At 41.1% G+C, this 23,760-nt stretch overlaps 1 long non-coding RNA gene across 1 annotated transcript; it reads right to left on the reverse strand.

Annotated features, from left to right (window-relative positions):
- Positions 1-1,404: 1,404 nt before the first annotated feature.
- Positions 1,405-14,808, reverse strand: LOC125133778 (uncharacterized). Its single transcript, XR_007136508.1, has 3 exons — positions 14,645-14,808; positions 13,021-13,120; positions 1,405-2,609 (listed from the first exon to the last, which is right to left on the reverse strand). It is a non-coding gene; the product is annotated as an uncharacterized LOC125133778 (long non-coding RNA).
- Positions 14,809-23,760: the final 8,952 nt, after the last annotated feature.

The following is a 23,760-nucleotide window of genomic DNA, read 5'->3' on the forward strand; positions in this document are numbered from 1 at the left end:
CAATGGCCTAGGCCACAGCAATGCCAGATGGGAGCCACATCTGTGAACTACACCACAGCTCACGGCAACACCGGATCCTTAATCCACTGAGCGAAGCCAGGAATCAAACCCACGTCCTCATGGATACCAGTCTGATTCATTTTCACTGAGTCATGATGGAAACTCCCCACAAATAGTTTATAAAATATTTTTTTTGTTCTTTTTTTGGGAAATTCTGGAGTTCCCAGACCAGGGATCGGATCCGCGCCTTAGTTGTAGCCTATGATGGATCCTTTATTTTTGTGCCGGGCCAGAGATCTAACTTGCATCCCAGCGCCACTGATCCCATTGCACCACAGCAGGAACTCCGAAGTAAATACTTTTAAAAAGACCACTTTGTCTTTTAAATGCTTTTAATTAAATTATCTTCAAAATGCAAGTGTTGAATCCCTTTTTAGTTTTGAGGTAATATATGGCTTTTTTCTACTGATGCTTTTCTAAATGTTTAAAATCAATGAAAGTTTTAACTGTGAGATATCAACTCACATGCAATTGTAAGAAATAAGAGGGGTCCACCGTCTTTCTTTCTGTTTTCCCCAATGGTAACTTTTCACAAAATGAAGGCACAAAAGCACAACCAGGAGATCCCAATCAAATCGATCAGTGGATCTCGTTCAGATTTTCTCCATTTTTCCTGTGTTCATTTGTGTGTGTGTGTGTCTTTAGTTCCAGGCGCAAGTCACATAGTTTTCCTTTCATTAAGTTTTCAACCAGAAGGACATGGGATTTCATTTGTGTATCTGCTTCTGGAAATAGGAGATAGAGGTTTTAGCTACAGAAAACAGAATCCGCCCTGGTGTGCGCTGTTCCCCTGTGATAGCATGAAAATATTCCACAAAGGACAATCGGCAACCTCAGAAAACACACAGCAGTTCTGGGACTTTTTCCATCTTAGTCTTTTATTTCAGAATTCTGGATGCTAAAACGGCAGCCCTCTCTCATCTTCTCTCCCCACCCACCCCACCCCCAAGCCTGCTGTCTATTTTTTTTTTCTCTTTGTTTTTAATAGATAAACTGAAAACAGACTTTGGGGGAAAAAATCACACGTAAGCAAATCTACACTTCAGAGAGTTATAAGCAAATGATTCACTTAAAACGGTTTAATGGCAAATATAAAATTTTTTTTGGATGCACGCTGTTATATTTGGAATGGGTGGGCAATGGGGCCCTACTGTACAGCACAGGGAACTGTGTGTGATTGGGTCACTTTGCTGTACAACAGAACTTGAAGAAACATTGGAAATCAACTATATCTTAATAAAAGAAAAAGTAATGTTCAATGGCAAAGGACTAAACCGATCTCATCTTTCCAATGAACAAGTCTGAACAGTTTTTTAAAACATAGTAGGTGGTTGATAGGTCAATGTAAAATGAAAAACACAAAATTATGAAAGGTCCAGAGAATGAAAAGGAAGAACTTCTTCCTTGTAAATGGTTGTGATGATTTCTTACACTTCTGAGAGTGCCTCACCTTCAAGCAACACCTGGGCACATGGCACACACAAATGCATGTGTACTCACATGTGTACAGATCATTCCTGCACAAAAAGGCCAAAGGCAAAACCAAACAAATATCCCGGCTACAGTGGTGATTTTCCCAAGTTGCAGATACTGGAGCTCCCATAATAAATGAGGGGAAAACAGATTTTTGTTGGCAAAGCATGGAGGATGGTGATTATTTTCTCAGGAAAAAAGGGTTAGATGTCATATCCCCCCCTCCCCCCGTTTTAACACAAATGAAAGAGCATTTAGAAAAACACGATGCTTAAATCTTGTTAGGATAGGTAATCTCGTGTTAGCTTAACAGTAAAACCCCGAATCTGTTTAGCCCAGAACTTTTTCCACCAGGACATGTCATTGTCACTTGATAGGATTTTCCCATCAACCTCTCTTCTCTCCACACTTCCTGAAGCAGATATGCTCGGGAGGAAAAAAACTAGGCAGCACTACTACAGAAAGCCGGGATCTAGAATGAACTAGTCACACAGGCCAGCCCACTGGAACCTTGCATTCACCGTGGAACAATCTGAGAGTTGATGTGGTGTGGTCAGCAAATCTGAATCACAGAAAACAGAGCCATGGGCTGTCAAAGGCCCGCAAAATAATGGGGTTTCGCAAGCGATTGCTGGCACACATCTTCCCCGTGCTGCCAGGTCCTGATCCCTCTCTCTGTGAGCCTTTGGTGTTTTGTGCTTGAGCTTTCAGTTGAAAGTTGAATGAGCGAAGTCCTCGGATTTCATGAATTCCAGGTACCTGTGAAGTGGGACTAGGTATTTTTTTTTCCCCCACCGTGCAAGACTTTTCTGGCCAGGAAAGGTGTTCTGAACTTTCTCTGTTCAGACCCAGGTATTCTGAAGCTTACTGAGAGGTTCACAGGCTGGAAGCAGAAGAGTTCAGCGTGTTCTCTGCACTCAGCATCGGACACCCTGCTGGCAGCCAGGTCGAGGAGGCCACGCACACGCTCTGGCGGCGGCTGATGACAGGGAAGGATCGCTTCAGCCTGGAAACCTCAGAAAAACTTGAATTTGTCAGCAGGAAGTCATTCTGCATGAATGATGAAAGAGAGGAACCTGGAAAAAGCAGCCGTTCCTCTTAATTCAGAAACACATCACAGAGACAGCTATTTGTGAGCCAATCGACTCTTTCTTTCTTTTTTTCTTTTTTTTTCCCCTCGTTTAAGCAGACACAGAGGCTTTCCTGGTGATGGCAAAACCCAGCATCATCTGACTGTCGATCCAGGCAACACATGGGAGCCTGTGGTCAGGGCTTTCCTCCTGGTCTCAGTGGAAATGGCTGGCAGATCAGATGGACCTGTTTCTGATTAGCCCAGTTCAGCCAGAGCCAGAGAGCAGCCTGGCTCTTGCTCAATCTGGCACCTCAGTTCTTTAGAAACATAGATGTGGGGCAGCCTCCCGGGAGCGGGGAGGTGCCAGTTCCTGTGCACATAGCACCTCCTGGTGAGGATTTAGCCTCTGGCCTGAAAGGCAAGGATTCCTAGCCCCTGTCTGGGTTACAAAATTCCCCGTGTCTTTTACATTTGCTTACAGGGATACTTCAACCCAACTGATCTGATAAAGAAATCAAAGTCAGAGACGCCTAGTTCCCTACTCACTGCAGCTGACAATTGTCAGGCTTTTAGCCCATGGAAGCCTTCCCCAGTGTCCAGACTCAAAGGCTGGCTTTAGGCTTATCTCTGTCCTGCAGGCTGGACAGGCTCTCCTGATGCCAGGCCAGGAGTGAATTCCCAGAGATGGGGAATGTTTAATGTCAGCTTGGGGGCAGCAGGGCAGTGCTCAGAGGCCGTGATGCTGCTCAGCCCCTGGTCTCCTCTGTCCTTGGGTTTCCTTTACTGTTCCTGAACAACCACATCTTGACTCCTGCTAGGGAGCTGGTCTCTCTCTGCGAAGTTTGCATGAGCAAATTCGTGCATACACACACACACACACACACACACACACACACCAGAAAACCTTCTGTTAGTCTATAAGCATCAAAACTAACATCTCATTCTTCCTTGGAGGGACTTGTTGATGACATTGTTTCACCAAAAGCTGATGCTAAAAAAAAAGTACATTTTTTTCTTCACTGATTATTCTCAGATAAGTATTTAATTTGCAAAGAGGTGTTCCCATTGTGGTGCAGCAGAAATGAATCTGACTAGTAACAATGAGGTTGTGGGTTTGATCCCTGGCCTCACTCAGTGGTTTAAGGATCCGGTGTTGCCATGAGCTGTGGTGTAGGTCACTGATGTGGCTCAGATCTGACGTTGCTGTGACTGTGGTGTAGGCCAGCAGCTGTAGCTCTGATTAGACGCCTAGCCTGGGAAACTCCATGTGCCACAGGTACAGCCCTAAAAAAGCAAAAAAAAAAAAAAACCAAAAATAAAACAAAAAAAATTTTTGCAAAGACACTATGCTATAGGAAACTTTATACATGGTCAGAAGCACTGATATAAAATTCTGATTTCTGCCTTAACTCAATAGGGAGTTTAGCACAGCAGTCAAGCGTTCAGACCCAAGAACCAGACTTTCTGGATTTGAACCTAATTCTGCCTCTTCCTAAAGATAGAATTTTGGTGAAGTTACCTGTTATTAAGTTACCTTATACCTTGAATCTCATTTGTAAAGGGGGCCATTGTCACCAGTACTTAGCTCTATGGCTTTTATGAAGACTAGGTGAGTTAATGCAGGCCGAGGGCCTTGAACTCTGCCTGACACCTAACAAGCAGCCAACGAATGTGCTTGTCCTGGCCGTTACTATTTATGGACCATTATTTACCAGAGCTGTACAAGCAGGCTCTGGTGGGCACACTTAAGAAACAATTCACTGTTGATCACGCTTCACCGTTGGCAAACCACAACCATCTCCCTTGTTATCCATTCTTCATCACAGGCCTCCAGCTGCATGTGCATTCCATTATTACCTTCCTTTACTGGCTGCAAAAATAAATCTCAGAAAAGTGTTTCAGACACAAAGTTCAGAATCAGAAATAACTTCTACCCTTTGGACCAACACTCTTCCAAAACATTGAGATATTCAACATACTCTGCCCATGATATAAATTATGATTTTCTTTGCTGTGTAATAAGATGACATCTAGTACTCACAGCAGGAAACCATTCCTATCTTTCATGGAGCTCCTAGAAAAAAATTTTGCATCCAAATGGAGCAATGAGTTCCTAGAAAAAAAATTGTGCATCCAAATGGAGCAATGATTTTTGAAACAGTGGATCATGACCCTTTAGTGGATAATGAAATCAATTTAGTGAGTTGCAACCAGGATTTTTTAAGAGAAATGAAATAGGGTAGATTATGCTATAATAGCATAGAAAATGTCAGGGTACTGTATTATTTTGTGAAGCTCTTATTTTAGTTATATTTTTTCTTTGTCTGGATGACTAGGCTATAATGTAAAATACGTATACTTTTTAAGTGTACTTTTCACATCCATTAGGATGGCTATATTTGGGAAAAACTATGGAAAATTACAAGTGCTGGCAAGGATGGGAAGAAATCAGAACCCTTGTGCATAACTGATGGGAATGTAAGATGATGCTGCTGAAGTGAAAAACGGTTCGGCATTTTCTCAAAAAGTTAAATGTAGAAGTATATCATATGATATTTATCTAATTATCATAGACTTATTAGGACCCGGTGATTCCACTCCTCAGAAGAATTGAAAATAGGTATTCGAACAAGTATGGTACACAAATAATCATAGTCCCACCCTTCACAATAGCCGAAAGGTAGAAACAAACCAAAAGTCATCAATGGATGAGTGGATAAGCAAGATGTGCTACAGCCATGCAATGCGTTATCATTCAGCCACACACAGAAAAGAGGTAGTGCTGATGCTGCAACACAGATGATCCTCAAAAACAGCACTAAGTGAATGAGGCCAAACATGAAACCTCACATAACGTATGAGGTCACGTGCAGAGAATGGCCATGTGCAGAGAATATCCAGAATAGGGTATAAATCCATACAGATAGGAAGTAGATAGTGGTTGTTATGGGCAGAAAGGTATGGGGGTGGGAGTGACTGTTGAACCGCTGCAATGGGTCTTTGAGGATGATGACAATGTTTTGAACCTAGGAAGAGGTCATGGTCTCACAACATTGTGAACTGACTACATATCACCAACTTATGTACACTTTAATGGGGTTAATTTTATGTTACATGAATTTTACCTCAATTTTTTATGTGAAAAAAAAATGTATTTCTACTCTTGGGTCATAGTCCAAAAAATTGGAAAGCCTGTGAAATGGAGGCTCATGTTTGGTCAGGTGTGACTATCCTTCTGGCCCAGCGCCATGAGGATGTCTCCATGTGTTGACCCCGCAGGAGAAGGAAATGCCTTTCTTCCTCAGCCTTCATGCTCAACCTACTTCTTTATGCTCAAGGAGGGAGAACTGGGTTTCGAGAAAGAGGCTGCTCTTCTTGTGGGAATTTCTCAAGAATGGAGAGGAATCATGGACTCTTCCACCTTGAGAGCAACATGGACAGAGCTGGAGTGGCTTGACTAGGAGAAAGGAGTATGGGATTAAAGTTGATCCAGATCCATATTCCAAAGCAAGCACACACTTACTCCATGGCCTGGGGAAAATATTGTATTCCACTGTTTTGCACATGCCCACTTTGCAGTTTATTGTGTGTGAGGATTAAATGAGATAATGCGTGCAAATGCTTGTAGAACACGGCTTAGCAAAAGTAGCTGCTATTATTATAACTGATATTATTTTATCAGTTCTGAGCCCCAACTCTTTTCATACTTCAACATCTTCAAATCCAGGATGTGTCTTGCAATGGAAAACAATTCAACTCTGTAAGACCAAATGCCGCTTTGTAATAAAAAATATTTTGTAATTTCCCTTTTAACTTGAAGTAAACACTATAGTTAACATAACCAATCAACCTACACACATAAATTTAAAACAATCAGTATACTGTCTGACACTCATATAAAAAGAAATTAAAAAGTAATTTATTCTAGATAATTATATGTGTCAATATGTAAAAACTCAGTAATAGTCACATCAGAAGATACAGTGAAGTGGAAAGATTTTACTTATACGTAAAATCACTCCAAATGCAACAACTACAAAATTTAGACTGAACCTGAGTATTATATTGATGACTCGCAAGCACATGGGTGAGGTTGGTTAATGTCATATCCTGAAATAGTAAATAACTCTTGTTAAATTCATTTTCTGGGGGTGGGGGTGGGGGGCTGAGCTCACAGCAATGCAGAAGTTCTCGGGCCAGAGACTGAACTCATGCCGCAGCAGTAACCAGAGCCACAGCAGAGACAAGACCAGATCCTTAACCACTAGGCCACCAGGGAACTGCAGTAAATTCTGAACAAAATAATTTTCCCTAGGTTCTCATAGTTGCATTCCTGAAATTTTTAGGGTGATTTAAAGGGTATAAAAATACTTTGTGATTATACATAAAATGAAATTAAGTTTTAGGTTCAGATAATTAAATGCAGGGTTTTCATCTACACATGGTTGTCCAGGGTACAAGGCATAAATCATGGGAAAATTCATAGCACTTGCAACTTTCTCAGGTGTTGCCAAATGCCTACCACTCTGTCCCACATATGCCAGGTGAGTACCCTCCCCCACAAATGTGACAATTAAAAACGGCCCCCTTCAGATTTCCAAAGCAGCTCCAGGGGGCAGTACAGCTTCTGTCATCAGACTGGTGCCCTGCCTGGATGGGATTCTTGAGTGCTTTAAAGAGTTGCCCTGAGCTCTGGCGTAGGTCACAGATGCGGCTCGGATTCCACATTGCTGTGGCTGTGGCATAGGCCAGCAGCTGTAGCTCTGATTCAACCCCCAAGCCCAGGAATTTCCATATGCCTTGGGTAAGGCCCCAAAAAGAAAAAAAAAAATCGTGGTGGGGGGGTTAAACAAAGAAAATAACTGAAATCCAATCAAGCATCTAGATATAACTACCATTTTACTGGAAGTAGGGGTGATGGAGGAATACACCTGTTAAATGATGTCACAGGGTTATAATCAGCAAATCCACACAATGAGAAACTGTGCAGGAGAAACAACCCTGTTTAGGAGATAAGGGGTGGGGGTGGGGAAGAGTGTGAGGGCCTATCAATAGTCAGTACCTGATACACCAGCTGTTATATGTGAACTTTGCCTGGATCCTGATTCAAAGAAACAAACTTCAAAAACACCATAAATAGTACAATTAGGGAAATGCGAATACTGACTGGATATTTGACAATATTGAGGAATTACTATTTTGCAGAGGTGGGGGAAGGTGGTGGTTATTGATACTGAGATTATGTTTTAAAAGGGAAGGCCTTGTTTTTTTTTTTAAAGATACCTAGAGAAATATTCACAGATGACATGATATGACCTCTGAAATTTGCTTCAAAATAATTCAGAGGAGGTAGGTTTTGGGAAGGAGTACAGAGGAAAAAAGATTGGCCATGAGCTGATAATTACTGAAGCTAGGTGACTAGTGAATGGTGGCTTTTTGTCTCTACTTTTGAACATATTTGGAATTTTCCAATATAAAAATGTTAAATTATGAAAACAAAAATATTGTAAAGAAAGCATTCAATAAAGAAACTACCAATCATAGTTAGCTAAAAGATAAAAGATTTTAGAAGAGCCATGAGAAAATGTTACAGATTATCAGAAAAATAGTTTTGAGAATGACAAACCATATGATGAACAAAATGTATCCATCTAAAAAACACAATGAAACGTTTGTTTATGTTCCCAGGGTGCCTGTTGGCTGACTTTTTGAAAAAGTCATCTTGAAAAATCTTCACAAAGTAACTAGAGAATTGAATATGGCAAAAATTGTGACAGAGACGGAGTTGGAATTTCACCAAGTTAGACATAAGAGAGCATCTTCACTGTAGCCAAGCTCAGGCAGGAAAATTAACCTAATCACTCAAAGGGATGAGAAATGTGGTATTTTCTGTTATATTTGCACAATCAAAAAATGTTTTAAACTGATACATGTATTTGTGCGGTTTTCTTTGAAATTAATGGAAAAACACAGAAGTTAAATATGCATCTCTGACATAACTGTGTTCTCCGATTCCAGGGACAAACTTGCATCTCTTCCAATACAAGGAAATCATTCATTCACCCAGCCTCGCTCAGCCGGCCTCTTGAAATGCAGCCATTGGGATTGCATGAATCTTACAAAGCAAAAACTCTAAAACAGGCCAACCCCACCGAGATTTAGCAAACTAAACTTCCTTTAATAATTCTTTCATATGCCAAAAGAGTTCCCTCTAGGATATTAACTTACCCAGTTGAGAGAAACCAGAAAGACAGGCATGCCATATTTTATATTTATCTAGAGCCACTTGGAAAGCCATTCAGTGGTACCACAGGGGGATGTGGCATATTACAATGAAATAGACTCTGTGCCCTTATCTTTGTGGGAGGCAGAGCCACGGAAAGCACTGGATCGGCAGTCAGATACTCGATAAAGGGCAAGATTCTATTACTAACTAGGTGCGTGACCATGAGCTGGTCCCACTTTCTCTTTTTTTCTTCCTTATAATTCATTTTCCATCTTTTCTTTTTTTAAAATAATTTTTATTTTTTCCATTATAGTTGATTTACAGTGTTTTGTCATTTCTACTGATGGAGGGTAATATGGTCCCATTTACTTCATCTGTGAATTGGGACTATAAGAGTAGAACAGGATACCCGAGGGACGGTCTTGAACTTCCCTTTACACATTCACCCCAGATTTTATACTAGTGAGCTTGACTGTGCTTGACTCCACTTTTTAGCAATAACAGCAAACACTCAGTCAACATCCACGAATTTCCAAGTAGTTTATGCAATACTAGGATGGAAAAATAATAACAAGCACAAATACCTTAGGGCTCACACATGATCTGTGCATGCAGGTTGGAAGGAATAATTTTCCAGATCAAGGTAAGGTGAAGAAAAGACAATTAATTGAGGCGAGAGACTCTGCTAACACAGTGGGCTGACTTCCTGATAATCAGGGAGAGCAGACATCAAAAAGAAAGGAGAGTTTAAGATGAGAGATGCCGCAAGAGCAGCAGGCCAACTTCCTGATGAATGGGGAGAGCTGACCTCCGGCACATGGTCTTGCCTGTTTTTATAACCCAGGCAGAGGAGAGGTCACAGGATATACCTGCTGACCTGCTGATTGGCTGGGGAAAAAAGGGTCTTATGTTACACTTGCTGGTTGGTTGAGGGTGTATAAGGCCTCCACAGGGGAGGGGTGAGGAGTGGGCCACATACTTTTCCCAGTAGGGGGTAGGAAGAAGTAGGCCCAGTTGCTCAAGGTGGGGGAAGGGCATTACAATGAGACAGGTTGGGCAATGACAAAGGTCTGTTGATTATTTTCTTGGCTGAAGGCTTTGAGTTCTATCCCCTTGAAGGGGCTTTGAGGTCCCACAATGAGCAGATAAGTAATACAGAACATCCTTGGCAGTAGGAGGCCTCCCAGGTTAGACTATTTCTAGTAGAGAAGAGGGGAGAGGCATGGGGTGGGCCGAAGGACTTTCAGGGCAATGGAAAGGCTCAGAGACAGAATTTAAGAAACTCCAAGGACATTGAGTAAATATTCCAAAGTGGCTTTCAAACAGAGAAGAAGCTTAGAAGAGGGGGGGTTGAGATACTGTGAGTATTGAGATATTATCTGACCCCTAAGGAATCTGGGCTTTATCCTGGGGGTTCTTGGGAACCACCCATGATTTTTCATCCAGGGCAGCCCTTGATCAGTTTTTTGTTCCTCTCACTGTCGTCAGCCTCAACCAATGGAGTCCAACTTCTCCCAGCAACAGTGCCAGCTCCTCGGACTTCTCTTATTCAGCAATGTCACAGGTAGCTTAACACAGAGACCTCGGGGCATGGTTCCCCTGCAACTAATCTTGATTAAATGTAGCTGAAATTGTCCTTAGTTTCTGCAACTATGTTATTGAGGATTGGTTTTCGTTTTAGACCTCATGGACACCAAAGACAGGAGAATTCCTCTTCCAGGTTATTTTTGGGCAGATTTGTTCATTGTATAAGCTCTGATTCCAGCTCTTTCAAACCATTAAGGTCATTTTCCTTTTTTTCCGGGTTATATATGGCATATTTGTTTTCTGAAAGGGTTAATGTAACACCCAAATGGGTCTAACTTATGCCCTGAGAATATATGAATTATGATAGAAGAATCTTTCTTATTTAGAGCCAAGAAAGTCACATTTATCTATCATCTTTTCCAAACACAATACTGCTATATAAGTTACCAGCTTCCTAGGGATTACAAAGAAAGAAAAACCAGAGGAAGGCTGGTTTCTGTCCTTGGAAATTGACAACCTAAGAGCAGAGTCTGCATAGGTACAAGTGAAATGATTGAAAAATCTTTGTTTAAAAACATGTTATGGAGAAATTTGGGTGTGACATACTTAGAACAGACATTCTCCCCCAAACAAGATTTCCATATCTTTTTGATGGTATCTTTCAAAAACATGCTATTATTTTTCTATCAAATCTTTTAAAATAAAGCTTGCCTAGAAGAAAAATGTAAAATATTAGCTTTACTTGGTAAAAACTACCAACCAAATTTTGAGCTCTTAACACTTACTCTAACATAGGCCTTTTTCTTCACCAAGAGTACTCATTCTTGGGGACAGAAAATTATGTATTTTTTTTCCTGCTTTTTATGTAGTCATTTTGTCAGGTGCAAGGTCTGAAAATAAAATAGTTTTTTCATTGAAATATAGGTGATTTACAATGTTGTGTATTAGTTTAAGGTATACAGCAAAGTGATTTCAATTATACAGTTTTATATATATAAATATACATATACACATATATATGTATGTGTATTTTATTTATATATATGTACATATATATGCATGAGTATATGTATATTTGTGTATATATATGTATATTTATGTATAGGTACATAATACACACACACACATATTATTTTTCAAACTCTTTTCCTTTGTATGTCATTGAATATACTTATAGGGGGGTAGTTGGCATAATACTTTACGAAGAATGGTGGTGACACCATGGAAAGAAGAGGGATGAGTCCAACAACCTCACTGCCCCTCGATCAAGGCATTCCTTTCTGCCAGTAGGTTCTGCAGCATGCATAGACCAGCAGAAATGATGTATAAATGGCTAGTTCAGATGCTCAGTCTCCTATCTAAAATTCAAATCTCCCCAAAGCTCTGAAAATCAAGTGTTTTTCCAACTCATTGTTGACAAAACCTGCCTGCACTGGTAATCAGGTATGTTATATATTCCATTTAGGATGAACATATTTTTCTACAGAAAAATAAATGTTTGATTGTAGAAGACTGTCCCATCCCTTACTGGGCATAGCTATGTAATTTATGCTTTGTCATTTAATACTTTGAAAATTATGAATTCTGAAGCAAACTGGCTCCAAGAGTTCCAGATAAGAAATCATGGCCCTGGAATAACCAGGGATTGATTTAACACCTTTCACACACGAAGTGTTGTGCAGAGACCGTCTCATTGGATCCTCAAGGTACCACATGAATGACCTGTTACTATGGCTGTTCTAATGATGGAGAAACTGATTCCCAGCAAAGTTAAGCAATTCATTCAAGAGCCCATATCTCGCAAGTAATAGAGCCAAGACTCAAACCCAGGTCTGTTGGATGGATTCTCAATTCCAAGTTCATCTCACTCAATGTGAAGCTTCTTAAAAGCTCCCTTCTCACCACACCCCAATTCCCCAGCCCAAGCCAATGCCTGATGGTGGCTGTGGATTCCAGTATCTTTCCGGACAGTGTAGATGCCCAGGAAAAGCTATTAAGCATAGCTGAAGAGCTGGTTTCTATTCTTGCCCCTTTGAACTAACAATGGGTGTCTTCTGCAAGACCTACATTTTTATGCCGATTCATTGCCATCTAGTGGTTACTTTAAAGATGATTTTTACATAAAATATTACAATGACATAGCATTTTTAACATGTGGGGGAGCTGGTCCCTTGGAGGCTGTTGAAAAAGACAACAAGATTTTCAATAAAAAGCAAACTAACCTAAGTAAATGTCTATCAAATGAAATAAATTCTCATTTTTACACCCTTCAGGTGAATGATAAGCAAGATGGATGAGTTTTACTAAGGCTTTATAAAATGTCATCTCTAAAAACTGACCTAAGTAATCAGATTAAATCTCTATGTGGGCTGCTTAGGAAAACAAAAGCTTTCTCTAAAACCATTTCTTCAGCCCTTCTCTAAAGATTGCCAGGGATCATCTGTGTTCTAATTATAATTTTACGTGCAAATTAATATTTGCCATGTATTTCTCTTCATGAAATTACAAACTGTCATTTCTACCTTCACTTACATACATCTCTCTCCACAACATAAATTCTCACTCATCTTTGGTAGCAATGATATGATTTATTAACTTGACAGTGGGTTGAAGAAAATCTCAACATCATCTATCAAACATTTTTAGGTATGTAAACACTTACTTGGAGGATTTCAGTTTACTTCTTATTGAGCTTCTGGAAAAGTCCTGTAACAGATTCAAATATGGACTTGGCACTTTCTTGGCTTCTGGTTGCTTAGAATCTAGAGATGGGAGATTGGCAAGAATATGTTAAGGCTAAATACAGAATGTGATGCAAGAGAATCTGTCTAAAATATTTAGAAATTGAATAGTATTACATTTAATTAAATATTAAAATCCTGGAGACACCCACTAGCTTGCTAACTGCAGAGGCCAGGCCCTGAGAACTTTATGTCACAAAGAGTTCACAGATAAATTAAGATCAAGTTTAATCACCTAACTAATGGACCAACAAGAGAGATACAGTTGCACTGGGTTTTAAAATGGGTACCTTTGGCGACAATGCACAGCCTTCCACCTGTTCCTCCAGCCTAAACCATTAGATGGAAAGTCATGCAAATGTGAGAATTAAGGAGGTCTTCCCTGATATGTTGTCTGTGGGTTAAATGGTGAATTTTGCAAAGAGAGAGCATGATTTAAAAATGAAGCAGATTCCCAAAATTCATTTTAACATTGTGTGGTTTGAAATAAAGAAAGAAAAAGAAGCCTTCCACTATTTGCTGTAAGTATAGTGATACCATGAGAAGCCATTAGCCTGGGACCCAAGGTCCTTTCTTTTTGAAACCTAACAATACTTATCTTGGCTTAGAAGCTGCTCAGAGTCATTTGCTCCTGCTTTTTTTTTCCTTTTGGCATGTTTTTCTCCTGCTTCTTTGGTCTTTTAGTTCTGAGTTACCAAGTGTCTTGTTTTGGTTCAAAAATTAATTCATGGAGTCCTGTGTGCAGATTTCATTCCATCCAAGTGAAACCAAAGTAGTGATTTGCTTTCCCTATTTTTTTTTCCTCCTGGTGGTTCAATAAGAACTAAGGCAACAAAGGCAAGACTCAGACAAAAAATCCGATGATTCTCAACAGAAAAAATGGAAGGAGCGTGTCACGTGGGACAGGCTTCTGAACCACGGCCCAGAGATGGCCCGGGTGGCTCAGAGCAGAGAGGAAGAGACAAGGGACCCCGGGCAGGGTCCAGTTGCTCTGCTTTTAATGCAGACTCACTATAACCCTTATTTATCCCTGAAATCGACCCACATCCTCATTAGGAAAACAAGAGGTTCTCATTTAGGGAAGGCCAGCGTGGAAGGCACTCCTTTGTCCATTTGAGAAATTAAAGTGATAAAATTATTTAAGTGATTCTGAGAGTTCTTAATATATGTATAAATGTCACTTGGGTCCTTAAAAAGGCAAGGCTTTGGGGGAGTTCCCCCGTGCCTCAGCAGGTTAAGGATCTGGTGTTGTCACTGCACTGGTTCAGGTTCAATCCCTGGCCCAGGAGATTCTTTATGTCACAAGTATGGCCAGAAAAAAAAAAAAAAAAAGCAAGGGTTTTGATGGAGTGTAAAACTCCCAAGTGTGTGTATTTTCAGGATCTATTAGAGCACTAATGAACCCTGTGTGAGGGTACACCCCCCAACTCTAAACCCAGACTGTTCAGGTTCAAACCCAACTGGCTTCCATGACCCTGGGCCAGTTCTTGACTCCTGCAGTGTCTGGATTCCATTATCTGTAAAGGGGAAAGTAGTAGGTCTTACCTCATAGGGTTATTCCAAGGATCGAATGAGTGAATATGCATAAGGCCTTAGTAGATCACCTGGAACAGAGAAATCTGTCAATAACGATTAGCTGTCATTATTACTTATTTACAATGGAGTTTGAATTGGCTTTTACTAATTGAGTATAAAAATATTTGTCAAGCGATTTTACATGCAATAAATATTATAAGAAGAAAAGGTTGATATTTATCTACATGGAAACAGAAATTAATAATAATTAATTCAGTACCTGGACATGCTTTATATACTTTAACTAGTTTTAGATTCCTTGGGGGGAAATGCTTTATGCCCATTTTACAGGCAAGAAAACAGAAACTTAGAAATGTTAAATGCGTACAATAAGCTACGGATTAGAATTTAAGACCAGATATAATATATCTGATTCCAAATAGGGATTATTTCTACTACATTACAAAGATGGGATTAATTGTTAAAATACAAGTAGGCATTAATTTTCCTCTTGGCTACTTGAACTCCAAGGTAAAAGTAGAAACAGCATCGATGGATGCCTTTCTTTGACAGAAACAGACCATCGGAAAATCGGTAACAACTAGGGGGACCAAATCTAAAAGAAATCCATAAGTATATATGGAAAATTTTAAGGGGCAATATTCTCAAATGCAATTTTGAGAAAAACAAAAATGTTCTTTGATGGAGTTCCCTTCACAGTGCAGTGGAAACGAGTCTGACTAGTATCCATGAGTATGCAGGTTCAATCCCTGGCCTTGCCCAGTGGGTCAGGGAATCTGGTGTTGCCATGAGCTACGGTGTAGGTCGCAGACGTGGCTCAGATCCTGCATTGCCATGGCTGTGGTGTGGGCCAGCAGCTGTAGCCTTGGATGCGGCCCTAAAAAGCAAAACATTCTTTGAGTAATCAACATTTTTAGTAAAATATCTCTTGCTGAAATCCACCTACCCAAGCTATTTCTAGAGACAGCGCTATATAATGGCATATAGATGTTATATAGCTGTCATGTGACCTAGCTTGTTTTAAGAAGTCTGGAAAACCTAAAAGAATGAATGACAAGCACATCCTTTGGAAATTTCTCCTACAATATCCAGTTCTTAACTGGGGTTTCTTCAGGAACTAGTCCATAATCAATTTAGCATTGAGTGCTCAGAAAATGGCCAAAGTACTAGGGAGCTAGGGCGTAACTGTATCCAGGATTCAGTGTAACTTGTTCATTTTTTTATTAAAAATATTTTTTAAATGCCAGCCCTCACCAACTGTGCAAAGAAAAGAAGTCATAAAAATAAAACTCCCAACCCCCAGTGTGTACAGGCAATGGAGAGAAAAAATTCAATAAAAAATCCAATTTCAGGTTTTGGCTTCCATAGAGTTCCAATACACCATATGCACTTGGAAATCTTTTTAAATGATGAAATCAGCAATGTGTGAGAAATTCCTAATAGTTCACTGGTTTACTGGAAACCAAGGACAGGTCCCAAACAGTGAGGGAATTGTCACATCGAGAAGGTGATGATAAAGATGATGTTTGTAAAATGTTTAAAACTTTGTCAAAGGCTAGAAAAATGATAGAAACTAAGCATAGTGCTCTGCCCAGTTTTTCCTTTGTTTTAACTCCCCATCCTTGGAGAAAAGCATCCACAGGCATGTATTCCCACACATGTAAAAAGCCCTGTTTCTCTTGAACTGTATGTCCAACCACCTACTTGACCTCACCCCAAGTTTAACACAGTGAGAACTGATCAACCTACACTTGCCATGATCATATTTCAATAAATGGCAGTTTTGTGCTTCCAATTCCAGGTCATGCTGAAACTCTGGAAGCATCCTGGTTCCTTTCTTTTTCTCAAACCCACGTCTGTTGTGTCAGCACCCACTCAGCTTTGCTTCAAAGTCTTCCCAGCACCCGACCATTCCTTAGCAACTTCACGGCCCCCCCCTGGTTCACTCCATCCCTTCTCTCCCCATCACTGCCATGGCTCCCAGCTACCTTTCCCACTGCCTCCCTTGTTGCCTTGGTCTGGTTTCAAAACAGCAGTTGGAGTGATGCTCTTCCAGTGTTAGGACAGCATGGCAACCTGCTGCCTGAGACCGTCCAATGGTTTCCCTTCCCAGTGATAACCAGGATCCCTGTGCCGGCCAAAAGCCCTGCCTACATGTGGTCTGGCCCCTTTTGGCTCTGATCCCACTTCTGCTTTATTCCTCTCTCTCCACTGCAGATGCTCTGAACTAAAACACAGCAGTTCACTCCTCAGAGTCTGCTCTGACCCTGACCCACAACTGATGCCCAGTTGCCCAGCGGCCCCTCATCTTGCCCCCCTTTATTGGTGCGATGTGCCTTCTTGGAGAAGCTGTCCTTCTCCATATCTAAAGCTGCAAAACCCGGCCCCCCCATTCCTTTCATCCCCATTCCTCTCTTTTCTTCTGAGCATTCGTCATCACCCAACTGACAATATATTTTATTTTACTTAGTTATTGAATAGCTGATGCTATGAGAATTTAGTTCCAAAAGGGGAGGGGATCTTGTATTTCCAGGATCTGTCACAAGTCCCTAGAGAGGGATCAACAGGGCTAGATCCAAGTTAATGAGGCTTGAAGCCTCAGTGTCACCATCTAAAAATGGCCAGCCCATAGTGGGGCGTCAAGGGACTAAAGCCTCCATGGTGACAGTTGTTGTAATGAGAAGACTGCTCAGATATGTGAATTGATTCCTCAGCTCAGCTTCCTCTGGCCACCTTTCTAGATCCTGCCAGCCCCTCTTTAAAAAAAAAATTGTTGGTATATGGTTGACTTACAAATTTGTGTTAGTTTCAGGTGCATAGCAAAGCGAATCAGTTATACATATACATACACCTATATGCATTCCTTTTCAGATTCTTTCCCCATATAGGTTATTATAAAGTATTGTGTAGATTACCCTGTGCTCTATAGCGGGTCTTCGCTACTTATCTATTTTATATCGGGTAGTGTGTATATGGTAATCCCAAACTCCTAATTTATCCCTCCTGGCAGTGTGTCCCATTTGGTGACCATAACTTTTGTTTCAAAATATTTGAGTCTGTTTCTGATACGTGAATAAGTTCTTTTGTATCTTTTTTTATTAGACTATACATATTAGTGATCTCATAGATATTTGCCTTTCTCTGTCTGACTTACTTCATTTAGTATGATAATCTCCAGTAGCATCCATGTTTCTGCAAATGGCATTATTTTATTCTTTTTTTTTGCCTGAGTAATATTCTATTGTATGTATGTACCACATCTTCTTTATCCATTCATCTGTTTATAGACACTTTGGTTGCTTCCATGTCTTGGCTATTGCAAATAGTTCTGCAGTGAACATTGGGGTCCTTCCCTCTTCTTTAAAACAAAAGCAAAGGAGATAGGAAGCCCACATCTGGCTGTTCCCTGAGCCAGATACACCTGAGACCTGAGATTGTAAGACATCACAAACCAGGAAGTCAGTCTATTTCCACCTTCATATTCTGTTTGTTTTTGCCATGTAGCTAGATTCTTCTGAAGCCAGCCTCCCCACTGGCTGCCTTAGCTCAGTCTACTTTTGCCCTTTTTGAAGAAGTCAGACTGATCCCAGAGGAGGAGGAAAATATTTAGAGCAAATATATATATTATTTTGCCCATTAGGTTCAAAAGAATTTAAAAACTGGAAGATTAATAAGTTATGGCTAGATGTGGCACACTCAGTGGGTCTCTAGTTAAGCAGTCCCTGCTGGCCCATCATCAGTGCTAAGTTTTGGAAAAGGAAATGATATTGAAGATGCATATTCTCTGTAATCACAGCCAACATACCATAAACAAGAACAACAACAGAAGAAGATGCCCCCTCTTAAAGGCAATGCTGTGGTTTGTGAATTATATTTAAAAGCTGAAAGTCAGAGTTCCCATTGCGGCGCTGAGGAAAACGAATCCGACTAGTAAGCATGAGGTTTCGGGTTCGATCCTGGCCTCGCTCAGTGGGTTGGGGATCGGGTGTTGCTGTGAACTGTGGTATAGGTCACAGACACAGCTCGGATCCTGCATTGCTGTGGCTGTGGTGTAGGCCAGCAGCTGTAGCTCCAATTGGACCCCTAGTCTGGGAACTTCCATATGCCGCGGGTGCGGCCCTAAGAAGCAAAAAAAAAAGAGAGAGAGAGAGAGATGAAAGCTGAAAGTGTATTTTAAACTAATAGCGTTTGAAGTTCTTCATTCATTTCCTTCTTGTGGTGGAACAATACCAAAGTTATAGACACGGGGTCTTGTTCACTGGCTGCTGCAGTGAAAAGAAAGTGCGTAATCCCTTCAAGAGAAAGCGTGGAGATGCGGCCAGCAGTCAGGACAGTTGGTGGCTCCACTCTGCCCTGGTTATGCTGAAGCTTGTCCCAGCACACAGAACTCTGCTGACACAGGCTGTAAATGGACTCAAACCCCTTGAGAAAGAGATCAGGGCATCCTATCTTGGTGACAAAAGTAAATGCCACTAAGTGAGAATATCAGATGGGCAGGAGTGATGTGCAGCTTTAATAAGAAGACAAATTACTTGGAAAGTAGAAATGTGTACTCTTGAAATTGTCTCTGGAATTTATATGGATCTCGAGGCAGATACAGAAATCTATTTCAATCAGTGTCAATTGCATCGGCTGGGAATTTTAAATGGAAATGGTCCTTTCTTTCAGAACATTTGACATCTGCCCATTAATTCTCTAATTTCCTTATCTAGTTTTGTGCCCGCTTGCTGGCCTATGACCGTGCAGTGATGTGACATTGACCGGCACCCAAGTTCATTGTCAAGGCAAGTGCCTTTTGCGAGGTCCATCTTGGAGGGATGTCTAGCCATTTCATGAACAACTCTGACCTCAATTATACACTTTCTAAAATCAATGAGCAGGAGTTATTTCTTCCTTCTCCAGATGCAGCACTTGGGTTAGTGAGACAATACTGTCTCATTTTATATGTTTTTTTTTTTCTTTCCGGTAACATCGATCGCCCCATTTTTCTTGACTCTCCCTGGGCAAGTCCATGGGGATGGGGGGAGGAGGACAGTTCATTTGTTAAATGAGCCTCAGGGCAGAAGACATCAGCTCCCACTTCTTTCCAGAGGTTTTCTCGGCCAGGGTTAAAATTACTCCTTTGTAGCAAAGCACCACAAATGCCAATAATGTAGTGTCGATAAAATGAGCTCCAAGACCAAGATGGACACCACTTACCATGGGCTTGCCTGTGATTCTGTACAGTTATTTATCCTAAAGTTTGGACCTTCATTCCTAGTAGAAACTTTTAAAGAACTTGCAAAAGTGGAACAGATAAATTGCAACTGTCTATTCAGAGAGACTTTTTCAATCATGCACTAGAAACCCATAAACCTGTACCTGCCACCATAGCCCCAGAATATTTGAATAGCCATGGGCAAAGAGATAATTTCCTCATGGAATAAACTGTCTTAAATAGGCTGTGGATTATTCCTCAAAGGACAAGACCAATGTTTAAAAGGAATCTTTGAATTCTAAACATTTCTGTGTTAAAGGAGTCAGTTTTTCTCTCTTCCTGTCAAAGCAAATTTCTCATATGATGTGATCAATTTTAACAACCTTAAAACGTATCTTCTTAAAACAATGACCGGAATAATCAAAATCCTACTTCTGATCCATAGTAGAGGTTCCTCCCCAGGATTGCCAGATAAAATACAAGATTCTCAGTTCAACTTTTGACTTCCAGATTAACAATGAATAATACAAATAGGTCCTCTGCCAATATTGCAATATTATATACACGTATAATGTATATTATATATATATAACTAAAAATATGCTCATTGTTTATCTGAAATTAGAATTTAATTGGGTGTCTTATATTTTATTTGCAAATATGGCAACCCTCTTGGTATTTCTTATTCTGAAGACTCAGAATGTATCCTCAACATTCAGAAGCTATTGGGAATTCCTGTTGTGGCTCAGTGGGTTACTAACCTGACTAGTATTCATGAGGACAAGGGTTCGTTCCTGGCCTCGCTCAGTGGTTTAAAGATCTGGTATTGCTGTGGCTGTGGTGTAGGCCAGCGGCTGCAGCTCTGATTCCACCCATAGCCTGGCAACTTCCATATGCCACAGGTGTGGTCCTTAAAAAAAAAGAAAAAGAAAAGAAAAGAAAATATTCTGCAACTCTCCAACATCAATACATGAGAACCAAACCCAAATGGCGTTGACATATGGGAGGGTCATTCCAGTCCAGTTCCGGCATGGCATTTGGGCAGTTTCTAAAAGATCTAGGTCTTGAGCCAATATGATGTTCTCCTTCTTAAGAGTTACAGCAGACGCTGAGGACTGACCATCCATGGCCGTTCAGCAGTGCTCATGTCCTCGCCGTCCTCCCTTATAGGCTGGGGAGGATGGATAAGTCTCATGTTCTCTCACCACCTGCAGCAAGGGTGGCCTATGATCCAGTTCTAGACGATGAACGGCAAGCTGGAGACACTGGGAGTGACTCCCAGGAAAGCTTTAAGGAAAGGCTCCGCTTGCTTGCTTGCCTTGGACTCTGAGTCCTTCTTTGTTCTCTCTACCTGGAAGGTGGCCCCACTGCCTAGAAGTACAGCAAAGTCTGTGCCATCAGGCTACAAAGACTGAAGATGAAGGTCTGCACTCTGGCAGGGAGAAAAGAAGAGCCGGGGCGGCCTACCTAGGGCTTCTTGTTACCTGAGCTATAAAAAGCCTTTTATTTGCAGTGGGGTGAATGGTGGCCCCAAAATGTCTTCCATCCAATGACAAGTGTCCTCAGAAGAGGAAAAGGCACAGGGATAAGAGGGGAAGGCCCTGTGAAGAGAGAGGCAAATGAAGCCACAAGCCAAGAAATGCCTGGAGCCTCCAGAGGCTGGAAGAGCCTCTGGAGGGAGCTAGACCCTGCAGGTTCCTTGATAGGGACTCTGGCCTCCAGATGTGAGAGAATCAGTGTCTGCTGTTTTAAGCCACCAAGTTCATGACCATTTTTTCCAGCATCCCGGGAAACTAACACACTTGTTTCTGCCCCTCTTGGTCATATCTTCTGCTCTTTGCTTCCCACTAAAATCCTGATACAGTTCTTCTTATCATTTTTCCTTTTTTCTCTTTTCTAAAGCTAAATGGTGAAAATATATTAAGTACTAATAAATAGATTTGGAGGAGTCAAGTAAGAAAAGGCCACAATATAGTGCTGAGCTGTTCAGCATTTGGTAAAAATGCACAGATCGATGTCATTGCATTGCTGTTGGAAAGGAACTCTTCCAAGGTAGGGATTCGAGCTTTGCCCACATGACAGTGACAGTGTAGACAGGCAGTGTCTCTTATACAGAGCTGGCACCAACATCACCATGACCTTAGGACTTCCTGTGCCATTGCTCGCTATCTGACTCTTTGATCACAAAAAGTTGTCCTTTGGAACTTGACAGTTGTTCTAAAGTCAGATAATGGTTGAGTCCAACCAGACTCTGTCCTATTTCTTGTTTCCCAACCTCACCTCCCCAACTGCCAGACCTGTCCTCATCCCAGCTACTGTTTTACATGCTCAGGAGGAATTAGATGAATCTCCCAAATTAGCTTCACTGATGACAAGCTGGTACTCATGGAGATCCTCAAGTGGATTTGATGCCACTTTAGTCTTTTTTTTTTTTTTTTTTTTGCTTTTTAGGGCTGTACCCTTGGCATATGGAGGTTCCCAGGCTAGGGGTCCAACTGGATCTACAGCTGCCGGCCTATGCCACAGTCACAGCAACGCAGGATCCGAGCCACATCTGCAACCTATACCACAGCAATGCCAGATCCCTAACCCACTGAGCGAGGCCAAGGATCAAGCCCAAAACCTCATGGTTCCTAGTCATTCGTTGCTGTTGCATCACAAAGGGAACTCCACTTTAATTGTTTAAAAAAAAATTTTTTTTTATTAAAGTGTAGTTGATTTACAAGGTCATGCTAATTTCTGCTGTACAGCCAAGTGACCCAGTCATACATAAATTTCCTTTTCTTACATTATTTGACTCCATATCCACAGGCTGACTCCTTCCTCTAGCAACCCTGTCAGAAATGCATGTTTGTTTGTTGATTGGTTTTTCAACCATCCCAAGTGCAACTGGGCAGGACCAGCCACCAGAAAAACACCCTCCCTTCCTTGGAGGGTGCTCAGCCAATAGCAGGCCAGTGGCATCAACCCAAGTCCTTCTTTAACATGGAAAGGAGGTCACTCCACACATCCTGCCAGCCCCCGAGGGGGCATCTTTGCATCCTCACAGGAAGTAGAACATTTTGTGGTGCTTATTTGTGTACTTAGTTTTCTGTTCTGAAGCAATATCATCTTGATGTCTCAACAGGAGGAGGAAAGTGTGGATGCAAATTTGAATGACTAATTTACTCAAGTTTAACATCTCTGCCTTTCCAAACTCAACTCTATTTAAATAAGAATGTTTTATTCTCCTCTAAGATAAGAATTTGTGCTCAATGCTCTGATCCCCAGCCAAGCTTACTGGATGGCTTGGGGCCAAGCGGAAAGGTAGCCAAGTAGCATTATCATTCTAAAAACACCTTATTCTCTTTTAAAGTTCATGGTAATTTTTATAATACATATTCACATCACACCCTCATTTGAGATTGGTAAAAATTCTTTTCTCTAAATAGATTTGGGGGGTGGGGAAGGAAGAAAAACTTAATTTGAAAAAATCTAATTAAACCTCATACCACGGAAAGCTAGGTAGGTGTGCATGTGTGTACATCACTAGGTTGTGGTCAAAAAAATGCTTTTGATTGTTAATGTATCTGTTATTTTATAGTCTCATGTGCACATTATTATTATTTTTTGTGGTCTTTTGTCTTTTTTTTTTCTTTTTTTTTAGGGCTGCACCTGCAGCATATGGAGGTTCCCAGGCTATGGGTCTAATCGGAGCTGTAGCTGCTGGCCTATGCCACAGCCACAGCAACACGGGATTCAAGCCACGTCTGCGACCTACACCGCAGATCACAGCAACACCAGACCTTAACCCACTGAGTGAGGCCACGGATCGAACCCAAAACCTCATGGTTCCTAGTCTGATTCGTTTCTGCTACGCCATGATGGGAACTCCTCATGTGCACATTATTTTTATCACTTTACTATTAAGAATAATTTACTTAACACT

The sequence above is a fragment of the Phacochoerus africanus genome, chromosome 8 (assembly GCF_016906955.1).
Source record: "Phacochoerus africanus isolate WHEZ1 chromosome 8, ROS_Pafr_v1, whole genome shotgun sequence".
Classification (NCBI taxonomy): domain Eukaryota; kingdom Metazoa; phylum Chordata; class Mammalia; order Artiodactyla; family Suidae; genus Phacochoerus; species Phacochoerus africanus.